Source organism: Myotis lucifugus, unplaced genomic scaffold (genome assembly GCF_000147115.1).
Source record: "Myotis lucifugus unplaced genomic scaffold, Myoluc2.0 scaffold_140, whole genome shotgun sequence".
In the NCBI taxonomy this organism is placed as follows: domain Eukaryota; kingdom Metazoa; phylum Chordata; class Mammalia; order Chiroptera; family Vespertilionidae; genus Myotis; species Myotis lucifugus.
The window spans coordinates 1,815,403-1,828,654 of NW_005871188.1; the positions used below are offsets into that span (position 1 = coordinate 1,815,403).

The window sequence follows — 13,252 nt, forward strand, 5'->3', positions numbered from 1 at the left end:
TAGTAAAGAGAATGTAGAGTAGATATAGACACTACTATGGTGAAGACTTGAATTGAGCTGCAAAGAAAAATAGCACCAGTTAATTGACATAGGGTCAGCACAGGAGAGTCTGTATAAAGGAAGAATATCACAATAAAAGTGGTTGATGTGGTCAGATCCACAGAAAGCTAACCTGAATAGAAGCCCTCTATGAATCATGACCCCTGTGGTCATCTGAATGCAGAGTTTCTTTGATATCATGTTGTGGTACTGCAGTGGGCTGCCTATGGCCACAGAGCGATCATAGGCCATTGCCGCCGAAAGAAAGCAGTCTGCCGTTTCAACAGTGCAAAGAAAATAAAATACATTCATAAAGGGTAACCATTCTGTTCTCAGAAAAGAAGTTCCCTGACATCATAGGAGTAATGGCACAGGCACAGCAAGAATCCACAAGAGCGAGGTTGCCCAGAAAGATGTACATTGGTGTGTAAAGACTATGCTCTTTTGAAATTAATATCATCAGGCTTAGATTCCTTACCATGGTTATCAGGTAGATGGCAAAAACACCACAAAGAGAAGGGTTTTAGCTCTGGGTGATCTGTAAATCCTGTGAGGATAAACTCATTGTTCATGGTATGATTTTTCTCCAGCCATTACTGACCTCTCTGTTGAGAAAAAATATTGTGGAGAAATGAGATACTAACTTATAATATGCCCAGTTGAACCACTTATCTCTGTCTAGCCCAGAGGGACGAGGAACATCTTCCATATTGCTTTCACATATCACATGGATTTTTGTGCAGAACCAATTCTGGGGAAGTATTAATTTCCTGAAGCTATTACCTTTTTAGCTACTTTACCATTTTTTCCAGCATATTTTCAAGAAAAACATCAGATTAGATGCACAAAGATACATTGGAGGTCTTAGAAGAAATGTTTTCCTATATGGTTTCTACTATATGGTTTAGGTAAAGCTGACTCATAATTTAAGTATCAGCAATTGGTATAGCATTGCCAAATAATTTCAATGACTGTATATATCTTGATTAACAATGTTGTCTAAAAGACTATTTTCATATACAGCAGCATTATTCACAATAGCCAACTGAAATGTCCATTGATGGATGAATGGTTGAACAAAATGTGTTATATACTATTACATGCAAAGGAATATTATTCAGCCATAAAAAGGAATGAAATTTTGATACATGTTAAAAGATAGATGAACTTTGGTGACATTATGCTAAGTGAAATAAACTAGTCACAAAAGGATAAATATTGTATGATTTCACTTACATGAATTTAAGTAATCAAATTCATAGAGACAGAAAGTAGAATGGTGGTTGTCAGGGAGAGAGGGAATGGGGTTTTATTGTTTAACTAGAGGTCCGGTGCAAGGATTCGTGCACTGGTGCGATCCCTCAGCCTGGCCTTCGGGTGTCTGGCTGAAACTGGCTCTCTGACATCCCCTGATGGGCCCTGGATTGTGAGAGGGCACAGGCTAGGCCTAGGGACCCCACCGGTGCATAATAGGGGCTGGGGAGGGACTGTGAGAGGGCTCCAGGGCGTGTCCAGCCTGTCTCGCCCAGTCCTGATCACTGGACCCCAGCCACAAGCTAACCTACCAGTCAGAGCATCTGACCCCTGGTGGTCAGTGCACATCATAGCAACTGGTCGAAGAGTCATATGAATGGTTGGACACTTAGCATATTAGGCTTTGATTATATAGGATGAGAACTGAGTTTCAGTTTGGGAAGTTGAAAATTTCTAGAGATGGGTGGTGATGACAGTTGCACAATATAAATGTACTTAATGCCACTGTACTATATACTTAAATGTGGTTAAAATGGTAAATTTTATGTTATGTATATTTTACCACAAGAAAAAAAATTTTAAAGGTTGTTTTCATTTGCATATTCTTAGCAATTTACTATCTTCAGTGCTAGCTAAGTATATATTTAAAAATAAAATGGTTTGGGGCAAAGGAAGGCTATTTACAAGGTATTTATATCAAGGGGGTGAAGTTAGAGAGACGAGGAGTGATGGGATGGAAGTAGGGAAGAGAGAGAGAAAGGAGGGGGAAAAATTAAAAGGCTATATAAACAACCTTCCAGGTTACTTATAATATCATTTATGCATGCAACATAAAGTTATTTATGTGTGCATGTGCATAAAGAAATTTTAAGAAATTTAAATGCTATCAAAAGAACTTGGAGAAATCAAAAGGAATAAAAATTGGTAAATTCAATTACATGTCAAAAACGAGTAAAATCATAATTTCAAACATAAAATGGGGGATTATTTCAATAAATATGATAATCTTTCTATAGTTTTATTATATAAAGAGCTTATACAAGTTAGGAAAAATCACTAGAAAAATAGGTAAAGGACAGAAATAGCAAAATATTAAAAATACAATTTTTAACAAATTAAAAATATTTGACTTTATTACTAATTAGAGAGACATCACTTGAAACAGTTATAAGGGCTTTTTTATTTTATCAATTATAATAGCAAAGAAATGATAATATACAGTCTTCTCTAAAACACTAAAATGGGAATCTAATTGCATTCCAGCAGAAATATAAGTTGATGCAATCATTGAAAAATAAATTTGGTAATAGATAAAGGAAATTCTTGCATGTTCATAACCTATGACTAGTAACCATGAATCCAGAAGAAAGAAATAATAAGTACCTCAAACAAAGATTTACATATAATAATGTTCATTGTAATTTCATTTATAATAGTGAAAACTTCAAAACACCTAACAGGTAAACATTTGGTCAGTAAATTGTGTAATCATTAAAAATGGTGTTTACTTGGAATATTTAATGTAATGGTAAACTAGACATAATAAAATACTATATAAAAATAAGAAAAAACATTATATAAAACATTAACAATATAATGTTTTATATATGGAATAACCCTAATTTTCTAAATAAATATTCATATATAAATGTAAAGGAAAGGAAGCACAGAAACACCAAAATCTTAATACTAACTTGCTCTGTGCAATGGAAATTATAGATCACTTTTTTCTTTGTATTTTTCTCTATTTCAAATTATCTATAATGAGTATTATTTTTATAATCAGAAAAAATTTTTAAATAGATAAAAATGACATGCTCTTAGGTCTACTATGTTTTATAACTTGATAAGTCCACAATAACCATTAGGGATCCAACTAATATTTTCTGCACTTTATAATTCTATAGTAAATAACGTCACATTGGATGTATTGAGGATGTGCCATCCCTGTGATAATGGTATTTATTCACAGTTATAAATCATAATAGTTACTGACAATCTTACATATATCTCAAACCATTCAGGAATATATTCACATCTTGCGTGGCAATGCATTCTTAAGGCCACTTACCTCTGTGTAAAACAATAACTCTTTGTTGTCGTTTTACTCTTTTGAATGTTGTATTTATTCATGCTATTCTAAGATGCTATTATGCTCACATTTGTTAAACTTTCAGTCTATTTATTAAACCTTGAATTATCTATCTCCTAGACTTTTCCTTAGAGATGGAATTCTAATGTATTGGGGAATGCTATATTTCAGCCTACCTTTGTTGATTTTAGTTAATTCAAGAATCATTTATTTATTCACCTGGTACTTATTAAATGCCTGCTCTGTGCTACATACTTTCTCAGAAGACCAGTTGATCCTTCTAGACATTTCCCCATTGATAATTTTCTAGATATTCATTGACTGTAAATACTCTGTATTCCAGGAACAGAGGAAAAGCATTTTAGAGAGCTATAGAACGATTTCTTTCCTTTTGGCTTCCTGAAAATATTACTAACTTTTAAATCTCAGACTATTTGGTACTGATCCTTTTAGGAACAATATTTTTAAATGAACATTTGAAATCTATAGAAGTATAATTTGGATAATTTTTTTCATAGAATGCCTTACACTTACCAGCTTGAAGTAATATTGCATAGTATTATTCCCTTCAGTTTTCCTTATTGATTATAATTAATCAGACAGTTATGTTTTACACTGATATTTAATTTCTCTAAAAACCAAAAGAGAAACTAGAAAGGTCCCTAAAATTACTTCAGGAGTTTAAAACAATGTTTTGAAATTATATTCCTTCCTCATATAATTTAATACATAGAGAATGTCCAAACCATAAATTTTAAACACCATTTCATTATAGAGGTTAATAACCCATTGAATCTGTTAATTTGTAAATTATGTGACAAACGTTATTCAAAGAGGTTTCCAAAACTTCACTAATGCTTATTTATTTTTAGTAAATTAAATTTACTTGAATTCAGAAGTGATACAAATGAGTTAGAATAATTTGACTAGTGCTTACACAATAGACTTTAGGTTAAAGGAAATAATTTAAGGAACTTAAGAACTTGAAAAATAAGAATTGTAAAAAGAAAAAACTTTAAAGAACTTAAACAAATTTCTCAGAGGTTAATAAAAACTTTATATATGTATTTTCTCACCTGAATTTCTCTGACACAAATTTTATAAAAGCTGGTTGGTTGCCTGAAGTTTTTTTAATAGATCCAGAAACAAAACCCTACCTTCTTGATAGTTTTGGAGATTATTTCTATCAACAGGTCATTGATGGTATTTATGTCATTGGTAGGGAATGGTTCAAATATTTTAAATAATTCTAAGGAGATTTATTTGGCATTGACATCAGACGATAGCCTGAGAGACCTAATCATCTACACATTACAAATGTATTAAACTGGAATAATCCAATGTATCCTTTGAGACCTAAAGAACAAAGCAAATGCCCATTTCTAAGCAATTGTTAAGAGCCGTGTTTTTATTTTAATTTATTTGAGTTAATACCATTTATTCTTCTCAACAACCTGAATATAAAGTCTTAAGTGGGAAGAAAAAATTCCCACTAAATTGGTCAGCAAAGACTTTGTAGAGAAAGTGGGCACTGAGCTAGGTTTGTTGTCTTAGAGGAGAGGTGTGATGTGAGCAGAGGTGGTAAAGTAGCACCTTTCACACCTCTTTTTATTTTTTAAATCCCCACCCGAGGATATGTTTTCATTTTTATTTTTAGAGAGTAAAGGAGAGAGAGAGAGAGAGAGAGAGAGAGAGAGAGAGAGAAATATAAATCAGTTGCCTCCCAAATGCACCCTGACCGGGTATCAAACCTGCAACCTAGGTATGTGCCCTGACCAGAATCGATCCCACAACATTTTGGTGTACAGGGGCAATACTCCAACCCATTGAGGCATCCAGCAAGAGCTCCCACCTCTTTTATATAATTCCTAGAAACTTCCTTTGAAATTATATTTATAATGCCTTTAATAGATACCTTAGATACCTTTACATAGTTCTTGCTTTTTAAAAGACTTCTTTTTTTCTCAAGATACTTTCTTATTTAGGACTTCTCTATAATTTATAGTGTTATGATTCATATTGCCTAGCAATCTCAACTTTCAATTTGTTTGGTTAATTATCTTGATTTTTCTAACTCTACATCATTTGAGTTCACTTTATCTCATTATGTGGTACACTCACCATGTACCACCCCTAAGTCCAGCCCTTCTCTTCATGGTTCTCTGAATAAGTCACTTTCTTTCTTTGTTTGGTGTCTTTTACCCAATCTGTATTACCTTCACCATGCCCCTCTGTTTATCAAATCCTACCCCTTCTTTAATGCTCTCACCAAGATCTATCCAACTTCCCTAGAACAAACCCATCTGTCTTCTTCCCACCTCACAAGCTCTTATTATCCATGTAACACCTCTCAAGTATCAATATTTCCCTTGTATGGTCCTCTGGCATTTCATGGATGTCTTATTCTCTTCAATTTGATTACAACCTCATTAATATCAGGTTATGAACATTTCTGAGATGCACTCTGAGGATATAGCAAAGAACAAAGCAGGAAAAAAAATCCCTTCCCTCAGAATTAAATTCTAAACCAATATGATTATTTCAGGTGAGGAACACATTTCTATGATAATGCAGGACCACATCTGTGCTATATGGTACCATGGGGATACTATTTCCTATAACGAGAGCTTGTTAAGAATTGTTGGGGGAAAGGGTCTACCGAAGGAACTGTGGAAGAACGATGAATTTTGCTCCTAGCTCACCTCTTATCCATGAAACAATGTGGGGTCAGTGAAAATTTACGGACTCGGAAAAAAAAAATCAGGTAGCTCACTTCTTGTTATTAAAGTTACTTCCAAATTTATAAAGACTTTTATGTTTTCTTAACATTAAAAAACTCCTTATGTTCAGTACTGGAAAAACAGCTGCCATTTATTATACCACTATTCATATTCATACAATAAATACTTTATCGTGCCTACTGTTGTTGGAGGAGGTCATCTAGAATGACATCACCCCCAGTTGATCCATGAGCTGGACCCAAGTCCTCACTCCTTCCCTGTCCTTGGAATGTATGTTCTTCCCTCTGTTCTCACAGTGAGAACTCTTCAAGCATGAAGCCTTGAGACCATAAGGTGTTGGTGAGGCCATCTGCTACATGGCTCACCTGTGTTAAGGCCTCTATACAAACTTTGAAGATTCTGGCAGCAGGTGTGGAGACCTGCTCGCCTTGTGGATGCCTAAGACATGCCTGTAAGTAAGTTCCCTTGCTTATTAAACTGACACCTGCCAGTCTGGGGCAGCCTGCCTCCTTCTTTGGCCTCTCCTTGTCCTTCATGTACAGGATCCTGTTTGAGAACCAACAACTATGTGTCATCACAATTATAGATTCTATTTTTATGAAGTTTGCATTCTTATAGAGGAGACTGGGGAAGCAGATGTAAATAGATACATATAAGGAAAATAGTGAAAACTAGTAAGTGGGAATACTGAGGATAAAATAGAGGAATGTGGTAAAGAATGACTATTACTTTAGATCAGATGGTTGGAAAAGGTCTATAGGAAAAGGTGAGCAGTCAGGCTGATATGGGAGTAGCAAGAAGCCAGTCATGGACATTTGGCAAAAAGCATGAGTTATTATGCTATTTAAAATAACCCAGTCAGAGAAAAATAAGTATCACATGATCTCACTCATATGTGGAATCTAATGAACAAAATAAACTGATGAACAAAATAGACCCAAGAGTGAACAGACTAATGAATTTCAGAGGGAAGATGTGGGTGGGGGAGAGGAGAGATTAACCCAGGAACTTGTATGCATATATGCATAGCCCGTGGACACAGATAATAGTGTGGTGAAGGCTTGGGAGAGGGGTGGGAAGGAGGGGGTAAATGGGAAAGAAAAACAACAGCAAAACAAAGGGGACATCTGTAATATTTTCTTTTTTAAAAAAATAAATCTTCATTGTTAAAAGTATTTTCCCCATTGACCTCCTCCAGTCCACTCCCACACCCCACCCCAGGCCTTCAGCACCCTATTGTTTGTGTCCATGGGTTATGCATATATGCATATAAGGTCTTTGGTTGATTTGTAATACTTTTAACAATAAAGATAAATTTAAAAATAAAGAAAGACAGAGTGGAGTTAGTGAAGATTTCTTAAGGCAGAAATAAGCATTGCTTGTTTGAGGAACCCATAAAAGGCAGGGAAAAATAGTTGGTGATGAGATTGAAAAGTTGATCTTGTAGGGTTTGTAACACAGAGTATGGAGTTTGCATTTTATTTTCAGTGTGATACGCCTTGGGAGGGGTATTCATTTCTTATTGCTACTGTAACAAATTGCCATAAACTCAGTGTTTAAAACATCAATTTATTCTCTCACAGTTCTGAAGATTAGAAGTCTTAAATGAGTCTCTCTGGGCTAAAATTAAGGTGTCAACATCCCTTCTGGAGGCTGTAGGGGAAAATTTCCTTGCCTTTTCCAGCTTCTGAGTTTGTCCATAGTTCTTGGCTCATGCCCCTGTCCAAAGACTAAAATGGCCAGTTAACTATTTTTCACATTATATCACTTTGATTCTGATTCTTCTGCTTCTGTTCTCACCATTTAAAAAATTACTTTGGGCCCACTAGGTAACCCAGGATTATTTAATTCCCTCTTGCCATGTAACATAGCATATGATGACTTCCAAAGATTTAGGATGAGAATATATTTGGGGGGACCATTATTCTGCCAACCAAAACAGAGTTTTTTTAAAACAAGGAAACGTCATTACTTTATTAACATTTTAAAAAGGAACGCTCCATCAACTGTTCAGAAAATGGACTGTGAATGGTAAGGGTGGAAGTGGGCAGATCAGCTAGGAGGGTATTGCAGTAGTTCAGAATTAGTGGATATGGAGAAATGTAGATGGAATTGGGTTATTTTTTGGAGGATGAGCCAATAGAATTTGCTGATGATTTACATTTGAGAGGCAGATGTGAGGGGATATAAAGAGCCAGCAAGGAAAATGCCTAGATTTTTTGCCTTGAGCATCTGAAAGAAAGATGTTAGCATTTATTGAGTTGAAGGAGACTAGAGAAGGAATGCTTTCTAGGGGGGTGTGGGGGAGGAAGTTCTGGATTTAGAAATGTGTTTTATTTTATCCATGCTATGTTTGAGATGCTTATCAGTTATCTAAGTGGAGATGTTGAACAGGCAATTGAATATAAAAGACATAGCTAAAGATTAGGAATCATTACGTATGAGAGAGAGAGAGAGAGAGAGAGAGAGAGAGAGAGAGAGAGAGAGAGGAGAGGAGAGACTTGCAACTGAATAAAATAATCTAGAAATAGTAGGAAGGCAGAAAAGAGAAGGTACTGGGCGAGAAGCCTCTGGGACTCTCTGGTTTATATTAAGCCAAATTATCTAGCATAAAAAATACTTGATGGGAGCAGAATGTAGTAGTGTAGAAATTACAGGAAGATTCCTAAAAAAGATGAGGTCCGAATGCTTGAATTTTATTTAGTAGGCCCTGAATAAATTTGTCAAGGGCTGATGCTATCAAATCTGTTTCAAAAAAACAACTCTGAGTGTGACTCATTGCTTTATTCCCTATGTTACATTTTGTATGTTGGTATGGCATCAATGATAAATTAATTAACAAATGTTTGAATACCCCTTATCCATGGATGATTAAAAATGTGGAATAAAGAACAGCATCTTAAACTAAGGTTGTTATAAGAAAAACAACAAGACAACAAAAGACACTCCAAATTTAATGTGATGAATGCTTGTCTGTTTTTCTGGTCACGTTTGACTCAGTGATCAAGAGTTGATAGTGATTATTACAATGCCAAGCATATGCTGATTAAGCAATAGTAAATCAAAGCAGTATTAAGGCCCCATCAATGTTTGCTGTGACTTTTCAATATACTGGGAGGCAGTCATGTAAACAAATAATTTTCAAATATCACTATGCAAAGTGATAGGACCTACAGTATAATCATACATTCAGAACTATGGGAGAACAGATGGGAATGAATTAATTTGCCTGGGGAGTGTTAAAAAGCTTTCTGTAAAAAAAAAAAATGCCTTTTCCATAATAAAATAACACTTTAGTTTGGCAGTGGAGAGCAAATCTTCTTGTGGGAAAAGCAAATCTTCACAGCCCATATACCTGTTCCCAGATACTCATTTTTCCCCTCAGGAAGTAGTCAACACGGCTGCCCAAGTCATGGTGACTACAAGAAAGCACAGCTCTCCCATTCACTCTGGCCCAAGTAATTCCCTGAAACACAGAGAAGATTAAGAAGGAACATCTATACATGAATTTACTAGTCATGGAAACAAACTGTAGTAACATACAACTAGAAGAGTAGTTGTCAACCCTTTCTCTCCACTGTGAAAGCAAGTTGGCAGATGATGTTGACTGTGACACACTTCCATGGACTTCTTCATGTAATGAATGAACAATTGTCTACTGGCTTAACTATTATTCCTCTTAATTTTTCTCCCATTCAAGATAGCATATCATAATGTAAAGGAGTGAGGAAGGTATTATTAAGATAATCTGTAACCCACTCTAGTTATATAAAAAAGTAAATCGCATTAAACTATGATGCTTTATCCTTAGGAATGCATTAATTACCATGCATCTCATAACTGATTGTGACAGATCAGGGTGTTGAAATAGTCTGAAGGCTGCTGATCTTGACAATCTGGTTTATATGAATGAATTACTCATCTTGCCTTTATGGTTCCCAATAGCAAGGCCTCCTTACCTATCTCCAAGTCTATCTCTGAAAAGCAGATGCTGTCTTTTCCCAGACATGGGGGAATTCAGGCATGGCCCAGCCCAGGGAGATCCATTTCCAAGAGTGTGAGAGACAGAAGACGGGTTTCACACTAGGAATGCCCGCTCCTTCAAGGGAGCTTCCAAACTTAACTACAAAGATATAGCCATACCCTCAAAAGAGAAATCATGTCAAAATGTTCTATAATTAGGCCCAGCATATATATAAGAAACATGCATGCACACACACATGAAACAAAAAAACAATAGTGGCTGTTTTGTTACAGATTACCCAGGAGAAGACATTTGACCCTGACCTTAAAAAATATGTAGATATTTTCTCAGAAGGATTTGAAAGGGAATGATAAGCAAAGTGTCAGAGTCATGAAAGCTCTTGAGTAAGAAAGTAGTCTCCAGTATGGCAGCGTAGGGTGTATTTAGAGAACTTGGCACTCATAATTATGTTATAGATAGATTACTCAACAGTTGATCCAATTTTGACATCCTCTGCCTAAAATATAGAATGAATCAGCTATTCTTTTTTAAAAATATTTTTAAATATATTTTATTGATTTTTTACAGAGAGAAAGGGAGATGAATAGAGAGTTAGAAACATCGATGAGAGAGAAACATCCATCAGCTGCCTCCTGCACACCCCCTACTTGGGGATGTGCCCACAACAAAGGTATATGCCCTTGACTGGAATCGAACCTGGAATTCTTCAGTCCACAGGCCAATGCTCTATCCACTGAGCCAAACTGGTTAGGGCGAATCAGCTATTCTTAATCAAGTAATTGCTAAAATCATTTGGCACATATCACACTGGATCTCTGAATTTGTTGTCAGAGTAAAAGTCAGAATTCCTAAGAGAGATGTAAGAATTAAGAGATAGAAAGTGGTTGGCTAAGCTATACTCAATAGAGAAATAACGTGAGACATGGAACTTGCTTTCTTCTTCTCTTCCCTTTCTCCTCCTCCCTCCTCCCTCCCTCCCTCCCTCCCTCCCTCCCTCCCATAAAGTCTCTAATTTATGCCAGCTACAATACTAGGCACTATGGTTAAGCAATAAACAAAAGCATATATGTTATCTGCCTCTTCTCCCCTTAAAAAATTCGGGGGAGGGCCTCTTGTCCATGGGGCTGCATGGAGTTTCTTTCTCCTCAGCTAGGGCTGGAAGCCAAGATCAACCCTTGAGAATAATTATCGGGGCTGCAACGAGCTGGGCAGCCTTGTTTTCCTACCTTAGACATTTGTAAAATAAAAAATGGGGGGCAGTTATGGGAGACAGACATTAACCAAATAATCACCCAGATGAATTTAAAATTACAACTTTACTATTATCAAGGCAAAGATTTTGGAGATATGAAACTTATAATAGGGAGGTTTAGCCTAGTCTTAAAAGGCAATATAATGTGGTAGTTAACCCTGTGGACTCTAGAACCAGGATACTTAATTTTGAATGTTGGCTATACTACTTTCTAGTTGATCATGAGAAAATTATTTAATCTATCTGTGCATCAATTTCCTCATAAAATGGGTATTATAATTGATGATACCCTGAAAATGGAAACTAAAAGGTAGTTTTAAAGCTTAATGAATTGTGTGTAAAGCACTAGAAGGGGGGCTACATAAATGCTCAATAAATGCTATCATCACTGCCACTGTCATTATTACTTGTGGTGGGTAGCAGAGTGGGGGAGGTGACAGAAAGCTTTCCTTCAAGAAGTGATGAGTGAGCTGAAATCTGGAGGCTGAACAGCATTTATCAGGGGAAGAAGTGGGTGAGCTGTGAGACCATATACAAAGGCCCTATTTCTGGAGGGAATATGACCAGTTCAAGGTACTAAAAGAGGGTCAGTGAGGCAAAACGAATTAGGGGGAAAATGGTACAAGGGAGGTTGGCAAGGTGGGCAGGGGACAAATTATGTGGAGTTATTGTAAACAATATTACAAATTTTGGTTTTCATTCTAACAGCAATAAGAATCCATGGGAAGTTTTTATAAAGAAGGCAGACATGATCAGATTCACATTTTATAACTTAATTGTTGCTAGAAGCATGAAGAATAGATTGGAAGCTGGCAAAATTGGATATGCGCAAACTATTGAAATTTCCCAGGAAAGTGATTATGGTGGCCTGTCCTAGGTGGTGGAATGAGTGAAATGGACAAATTGAAGAAATCTTTAGGATATAAAATGAGCAGGACTTCATGAAAGAGTGGATGTAGGGTTCAAAGAAGAAGGATCTAAAATTCTGGTTTATGCAGCAGGGTGATGATGGTAATCACTGAGTCTGGAAATACTGGAAGAAGATAAAGTTTGGGGAAAGGGGAGCAGAAGATACGTCTGATTTCACATGTGCTGCGTTTGAGGTGCCTTTGAGACTTCCAGAAGAAGATGTCTAATTGGCAACTGAATATTAGGGTTTGGGGATCAGAGGAGAGATCTGAACATACATTTATGTAAAGATATATATTTATGTGTCAATTACCTAGAGGTGGTCTCTGAAGCTGAGAGAGAGGACCCAGGCAATAGAGTCTAGACCAGTGATGGCGAACCTATGACACGTGTGTCGGAGGTGACACGCGAACTCATTTTGGGTGACACTCATCGACAGAGACAAAAAATTGCATAATTCAAATATTTGTCTCTCGCAACAGCCAGAGTTGGGCATCACTCGAGTAATATTATTACTCACGTTACTCATGATCAATAATGCAATTTTAAAACCGGATGTAAACATGTACATTGGTGTTGTGTAGCAAAGATACATAGTGAAAACATCAAGATACATTGTTCCAATATTGACATTAATATAAAAAGGTTAAGAATTGCACTATAAAGAGATTAATCTTTACTCATGACATTTTATTTTTACTCGAGTGACAAAATGCCCAATTCTGGAAACGGCCTCGTTATTGTCAACATGTGCCTCGGGTAAGCTTCCTGTGTGTTCGGGTACATTTGGCAAATGGACGCACTTGATCGCCATGTTTGTTAGGAGACAGGAGTGGGAGGGTTAGAAGAAAAAGATATACAGTGCAACAGTGCTCGACGAGACATTCTGCGTGTCGGATAATTGATTACAGCACCATATATTTGTTGGTTATACATACTATCTTTGAATTGTTTTGCACCAGGAGTCAGTGCAACAACAC

At 36.2% G+C, this 13,252-nt stretch overlaps 1 non-coding gene and 1 pseudogene across 1 annotated transcript; one reads left to right on the forward strand and one right to left on the reverse strand.

Moving 5' to 3' along the window:
- LOC102442263 overlaps positions 1–3,940 on the reverse strand; it is a 6,719-nt pseudogene extending 2,779 nt beyond the window's left edge.
- Positions 3,941–11,217: 7,277 nt separating this feature from the next.
- Positions 11,218–11,348, forward strand: LOC111827170. The gene has a single exon (XR_002830684.1).
- Positions 11,349–13,252: the final 1,904 nt, after the last annotated feature.